Here is a 7,934-nt window from a genome sequence, read left to right as displayed (position 1 = left end):
CATCTTCAAAGCAATATACAGTGATTAATCAAGTATCAGGGGGTAGACGTGTTAGTCTGTATCTACAAGAACAACAAGGAGTCTGGTGGAACCTTAAAGACTAACAGATTTATTTGGGCATAAGCTTTCGTGGGTAAAAACCTCACTTCTTCAGATGCATAGAGTGAAAGTTACAGATGCAGGCATTATATACTGACACATGGGGAGAAGGGAGTTACTTCGCAAGTGGAGAACCAGTGTTGACAGGGCCAATTCAATCAGGGTGGATGTAGTCCATTCCCAATAATAGATGAGGAGGTGTCAATTCCAGGAGAGGAAAAGCTGCTTCTGTAATGAGCCAGCCACTCCCAGTCCCTATTCAAGCCCAGATTAATGGTGTTAAATTTGCAAATGAATTTTAGTTCTGCTGTTTCTCTTTGAAGTCTGTTTCTGAAGTTTTTTTGTTCAATAATAGTGACTTTTAAATCTGTAATAGAATGACCAGGGAGATTGAAGTGTTCACTTACTGGCTTTTGTATGTTACCATTCCTGATGTCCGATTTGTGTCCATTTATTCTTTTGCGGAGGGACTGTCCGGTTTGGCCAATGTACATGGCAGAGGGGCATTGCTGGCACACGATGGCATATATAACATTAGTAGATGTGCAGGTGAATGAGCCCTTGATGGTGTGGCTGATGTGGTTGGGTCCTCTGATGGTGTCGCCAGAATAGATATGGGGACAGAGTAGGCAACGAGGTTTGCTACAGGGACTGGTTCCTGGGTTGGTGTTTCTGTGGTGTGGTGTGTAGTTGCTGGTGAGTATTTGCTTCAGGTTGGGGGGTTGTCTGTAAGCGAGGACTGGCCTGCCTCCCAAGGTCTGTGAGAGTGAGGGATCATTTTCCAGGATAGGTTGTAGATTGATTAATCAGTCCTTACAATTATTTAAGGCCCTGATTTTGATCCTGCTTCTACTGAAGTGAATGGCAAAACTCTATTGGCCTTTAGGATTTATTATTAGATTTCTTTACAAAACAAAAAAGAGGTGTTGATCCCAGGCTCTAAGTGCTCCTGCCAAATTTACAGGGGGGGAAATATATCATCTGCACATCCTCAGACCGCTCTCCTTCACATCTGATTTCTCTCAATGGCTCACCACCACAGCTACCCATATAAACAAATGGGCCTTACACCAAGCTTTGAAGGTCAGCCCTCTAAGAGAACCCTGTACTGCCAGCCCCCTTTCTTTTAAACTGAGGGAGAGCCAACTCAAGTATCCCCACTGATTGCATCTGTGGTAGTTCAGCACAAGGAGGGAGGCAGTCTCTTAAGTAACAAGGTCTGAACCCATTTAGGGTTTTACAGATCAAAACCAGCGCCTTAATTCAATCCAGAAACCAACAGCCAGGGCAGTTCATGGAGCACCAGTGACATGTGCTGCCACCAAGGGCTGGTCCACACTAACCCCCCAGTTCGAACTAAGATACGCAACTTCAGCTATGTGAATAACGTAGCTGAAGTCGAAGTACCTTAGTTCGAACTACAAGGTACTTACCGCGGGTCCACACGCGGCAGGCAGGCTCCCCCGTCGACTCCGCGTACTCCTCTCACGGAGCAGGAGTACCGGCGTCGACGGCAAGCACTTCCGGGATTGATTTATCGCGTCTAGACAAGACGCGATAAATCGATCCCAGAAGATCGATTGCTTACCACCGAACCCGGAGGTAAGTATAGACGTACCCTAAGAAGCAAAGCTTAAAGGGCGTCAGCAATCTGCATTACCTTAAATTTTCAGTTTGGTCTAAATTGTTACCCTACACAGAGCATATTGTAATAATCCTACTTTGAGGTCACAAAGGCCTGGATCCATGGTAGCAATCTCCCGCTGAGTTACAGATGGTAAAAAACACTCCTGGTCACCACTGCCGTATGACCATCTATCAGCTGCTGGGGGTCTAATGCCACCCCCAGATTCCAAACACAGCTAATGAATGGTGGGAACACATCTTCAATCAAAAGGGGGAGAAATCAGCCTTGCCATGTCACTTAGCCTACCAGCATCACCTCAGTCTTATCCGGATTGAGCTTCAGCCAGCTAGCTCTCATAAAGTTGCCCAAATCTCCTTCCGGTGACAGCTGGTGATATTTGAGTTCTCTTTATCTACAGAAAGACAAGTCAGTCCTTTGTGAGGCTACTTTTAACAGAAAAAAAGCCTTGAGGCCCAGAATATAGTCCCTTAAAGGTCTGATAGATAAGAACTCCCTCCCACCCAGAGATAGACAAACCAAGGCCAGCCAATTTATCTGGCTGGGGCATGGGAATATGGAGGTTTCTGTCCTTTATTACCCTCTGGGATGCATTTGCATTAAACAGTGTCTTTACATTATCTACATCATCACAAACCAGACAACTCCTACTGTCATTTAAACAAAACTTCCACATAAAATGTTTTAAAAAGGGATGTGATTTTGAGAGTCACCGCTGCTACTCAGCAACATCCACATTCAAGCCCTCGCTGCTGTTTGTGACAGTACACCTTTGTCCCGGTCACTGCTGTCTCTGAAACAGTGCTGAGCGGCGTTACTCCCTGGCTATGCTCGCAGGTAAGCTCTGTTCAGCACCTGTCCAGCTACACCTGCTGCTCACACCCCTTCCCAGGAACAGGGAATTTTTGTGGATTCTGAGGGTATGTCTACACTACGGGATTAATCCGAATTTATATAATTCGAATTTGGGAAACAGATTGTATAAATTCAATTGTATGCGGCCACACTAAGCACATTAATTCGGCGGTGTGCGTCCATGTACTGGGGCTAGCGTCGATTTCTGGAGCGTTGCACTGTGGGTAGCTATCCCATAGCTATCCCATAGTTCCCGCAGTCTCCTCCGCCCATTGGAATTCTGGGTTGAGATCCCAATGCATGATGGGGCCAAAAACATTGTCGCGGGTGGTTCTGGGTATATCCTCCCCCCTCTCCAGGAAGCAACGGCAGACAACCGTTTCGCGCCTTTTTCCTGGGTGAACAGTGCAGACGCCATACCACGGCAAGCATGGAGCCCGCTCAGCTCAAGACAGCAGTCATGAACATTGTAAATACCTCGCGCCTTATCGTGCAGTTTATGCTGAACAAGAACCTGGAAAACCAGGCGGCGAGGAGCAGGCTACAGCAGCGCGGCGACGAGAGTGATGAGGATATAGACATGGAATTCTATCGAACCGCGGGACCCGGTGCTTTGGAGATCATGCTGTTAATGGGGCAGGTTATAGGCATGGAACGCCGATTCTGGGCCCGGGAAACAAGCACAGACTGGTGGGACCGCATAGTGTTGCAGGTGTGGGACGATTCCCAGTGGCTGCGGAACTTTCGCATGCGTAAGGGCACTTTCATGGAACTTTGTGACTTGCTTTCCCCTGCCCTGAAGCGCCAGAATACCAGGATGAGAGCAGCCCTCACAGTTGAGAAGCGAGTGGCAATAGCCCTGTGGAAGCTTGCAACGCCAGACAGCTACCGGTCAGTTGGGAATCAATTTGGAGTGGGCAAATCTACTGTGGGGGCTGCTGTGATGCAAGTAGCCAAAGCAATCACTGAGGTGCTGCTACACAAGCTAGTGACTCTGGGAGATGTGCAGGTCATAGTGGATGGCTTTGCTGCAATGGGATTCCCTAACTGTGGTGGGGCGATAGATGGAACCCACATCCCTATCTTGGCACCGGAGCACCAGGGTACCCAGTACATAAACCGCAAGGGGTACTTTTCAATGGTGCTGCAAGCACTTGTGGATCACAAGGGACGTTTCACCAATATCAACGCGGGCTGGGCCGGGAAGGGTTCATGATGCTCGCGTCTTCAGGAACACTACTCTGTTTAAAGGGCTGCAGCAAGGGACTTACTTCCCGGACCAGAAAATGACCGTTGGGGATGTTGAAATGCCAATAGTTATTCTTGGAGACCCAGCCTACCCCTTAATGCCATGGCTAATGAAGCCATACACAGGCAGCCTGGACAGGAGTCAGGAGCTGTTTAACTACAGGCTGAGCAAGTGCAGAATGGTGGTAGAATGTGCATTTGGCCGTTTAAAAGGTCGCTGGCGATCGCCACTAACTCGCTCTGACCTCAGCCAGGAGGAGGTGCACGACATGAGCAGTTGTGCAGGGAAGCACTATGCATCCATAACAGGAGCAGGATCACTGACCAGGGCATAGCCAGTAGCTGACCATGCCCTCCCCCCAGCAGAGCCATCCCTTGGGTATGGCGAATCAGGGCGACCACTCCTGGCCACGCACTTCAATGTGTGTGGGGGGTACTAGGCCGGCCCAGGGAGGGTGGGGTTAGGGATGCCTTGCATTTCTTTTTCTTGCTTGGCATCGTCGGGCTCCGGCTCAGTCTGTGGTAGCGGCAGCAATGACCCCAGCCTGCCCCGCCCCGCCGGCTCCCAGCGTTGCTCGCTGCCGCACCAACAGCGTCCTAGTGCCGCCAAAACACGCCAGCGCCAGGCTGACCCCATCCATTGCCCTTCTGCCCCGGACCCCTCTCTTTTCCGGAACCGGCCAGCACAGGGGGCTCCCTTGTCCCTAGGACAGGTGCCACCCTATGACTCTCCATTGTCCCTCGCCCCCCAGCACTGGGGTCCCCTCCCCACACCAGACTTCACCTGTATAAAAAATGTTAAGGGGGGCCCATACAGGCTGATTTGTCCCAGGCCCCGCACCCCCCTAGGGACGGCCTTGCTCCCCAGTATCATCATCCAGATACCTGCCAATGCACAAAGGGAATAGGCCCCGTCCACTCCGGGCTGCTAAGTGCTGCCAGCACTAGTACCATCCTCCTATGCTCCGCAAGGGCAGGGGAGCAAATTATGGCGACCTTGGAGCAGAAGCACCAGTGAGGATGGGGCTCCTTGCACCTTCTCCTTTGCCTCCATGGTGCCCTCAGGCAATTTGTCTTTTAACACTTTATTCCCAGGCTAGTAACTTTTCTGCCTGGAGTTTCATTGTGCTTCCTACACACCCATCAGCCTGAACCCATCCTCTTTCTCACCAGGACATTTACAGCCACGTTATGCAGTAACTCTTGGTCCTTCACATCCATCACCCCAGGATTTGGTACTGGCAGAATTTGGCTTAACCAACTGTCTTTCAGCCTCAGAGGGTCCCCACTTCTATTACATTGCTGGCCAGTATGATGCATTGGCCCTTCCCTTCCTCACAAGGTACTCTCTTTACAGAACCCCAAATCATCAAGCAAGAGAAGGATGGATTTCTACCACCAAGTTGTTACAGTGGGGCTGGTAACACCCATATAGTTAAGATTGAAACTAGCTTACTGTTTAACAGGACTTTGTCAAGCCGGGCCTTAAAAACCTCTAAGGATGGAGATTACCCCACCTCCTGATGTAACACATTCCAGTGCTTCACCGCCTGCCTAGTGAAATAGTTTTTCCTAATATCCAACCTAGATCTCCCCTACTGCAACTTGTTCTGTCATCTGCCACCACTGAGAACAGCCGAGCTCCATCCTCTTTTGAACCCCCCTTCAGGTAGTTGAAGGCTGCTATCAAATTCCCCCTCACTCTTCTCTTCTGCAGACTAAATAAGCCCAGTTCCCTCAGCCTCTCCTCCTAAGTCATGTGCCCCAGCCCACTAATAATTTTCGTTGCCCTCCGCTGGACTCTCCCCAATTTGTCCACATGCTTTCTGTAATGGCAATGCTCCTACTAATGCAGCCCAATATGCTGTTAGCCTTCTTGGCAACAAGGGCACATTGTTGACTCATATCCAGCTTCTCGTCCACTGTAATCCCCAGGTCCTTTTTTGCATAACTGCTGCTTAGCCAGTCGGTCCCCAGCCTGTAGAAGTGCATGGGATTCTTCCATCCTAAGTGCAGGACTCTGCACTTGTCCTTGTTGAACCTCATCAGGTATCTTTTGGCCCAATCCTCCAATTTGTCTAGGTCACTCTGGACCCTATCCCTACCCTCCAGTGTATCTACCTCTCCCCCCAGCTTAGTTTCATCTGCAAACTTGCTGAGGGTGCAATCCATCCCATCATCTAGATCATTGAACAAAACTGGCCCCAGGACCGACCCCTGGGGCACTCCGCTTGATACCGGCTGCCAACTAGACATTGAGCCATTGATCACTACCCGCTGAGCCTGACGATCTATCCACCTTTCTATCCACCTTATAGTCCATTAATGCAATCCATACTTCTTTAACTGTACAGGGGCTGGCCAGCTCCAGGCCTCTGGCCCTTTAAGGCACAGGCCACCCTACCACAGTATGGTTTAAGAGCTGATAGTTCAAATTGCTCTAAAAGCTACATGCATACTCAGATTATTTTGAAAATTGCTATGCCTTGTCAGAGCCAGGGATAGAGTGAGTGGTGCCAGTCTGAGATCAGTTGGCCCAGTGGTTCTTCAGGCACCGCCCCCTCAAGAAGGAGCTGATTTTAATATTCAAATTGCTCTAAAACCCATGTGTGTAGGGAGATTATCTTGAAAACTGGTATTCCACAAGAGAGGCTGACATAGATCAAAGTTGGGGTCATTTGGTCAAGGGGTTCCCAAATTACAGCCCATTTACACTGAGCTGGCCATACCAATTTCAGATTCTTATAGCTTTTTTGATGCAGAGCTAGGGAAAATTCACACCCCAACCTTAACCTCAGCACTAAGGTTTTTGGGCGGTGAATAATCAATAGAGTTCCTACGCTGCAGACCGTCTTCCTTAGACCCTAGTAATTGCCACTTTCAGTCTCTAGGTGGCTCTGTAGGTAAGGATGCCTTTGTGATGGAGAAATATTGAAAACAGCCATTGCTCCCACTGTTGCTTAGCTTATGCGTAGGCTGATGGGATATCAGGTTTTGTACATGTTAGTGGAGGGAAAAATAGCATTTTCTGTCCTCAGGATTTCTTTTCCCACCAGGTTTCTGTCAAATCCACTTCTTTCCAAACAGTGCTGTAATAACTATAGTAGCATGTGGCAGTGGGATTAGCCTCTCTGTACTGCCTAAGAGTGTAGCTAATGCACAGTTAAAATCTCTCTCCTGCTATTGCTGGAACTGGAAGCTCCATTAACATTGCAGATTTTAGCATAAATTGGCCATCAGGATTAATGAAGCATTTAATAACGGAATCATAAACATTATCGATGGAAAAGGTCTGTTAGAGCTTAACTCTGTGACTCAACTGCATATCCTTGGATGATCTCACGAGTACAACCACAGGGCCCGATTCTCCTCTCACAGTGGTGTAAACCAGGAGTAACTACACAAACCAATGGAGTGACACTGGTGCAGAACTGCAGTCAGGGTGAAATTCACTCCTGTGCACTGGGCCAAGGGGACTTAGGCTGTGAATATGCCTGGTGCTGACCCTGTGCTCAGAGGTGAAATTCACATTCAGTGAGGAAAAGGAAGGGCCTCCACCTCTCAAGATGTGAGATTTTGTTAAATCATGGTAAGATAAATGCCACAGATATTCTATTATAGCCCTTCTTAGATGCACATTCCAGCACAAGACCCACTCCCCACCCCTCCCACAGACACGCTATATTCTCGGGGCCAGATCATTTTCCTTGACTCCAGTGGTAATTTTGACTGAAAAAGGACTGACTGCAGGATTTGGCTCATAGAAGGTGACCAGAGAATCTGCCTTTGCAATGGCTTTCTAGAACTGAGGACAAAGATAGATAAGAGAACTTTATTGCCCATTTAGAATGGTTTGTAATGGGCAGTTTGGGTTTTAGGATTTGCTTCTTGCTGAATGAGCATTTCTTTCTTTGCATTAGCCACACAGCAGACAAAGTGTTAGGAACAGTGGAGGCAGTGCTCCCTTATCTGCAGTTATCTTGCCTTTTCTTAACATGAAATATTAATCCATAAAAGTGGATAAATATTAATAGCGTCTTGGCCGAGAACCCAAAAGGGGCAGAAGAGGAATTTGCCTCTTGCTGTT

This window comes from Emys orbicularis, chromosome 13 (assembly GCF_028017835.1).
Source record: "Emys orbicularis isolate rEmyOrb1 chromosome 13, rEmyOrb1.hap1, whole genome shotgun sequence".
NCBI lineage: Eukaryota > Metazoa > Chordata > Testudines > Emydidae > Emys > Emys orbicularis.
This window is presented reverse-complemented; position numbering follows the sequence as displayed.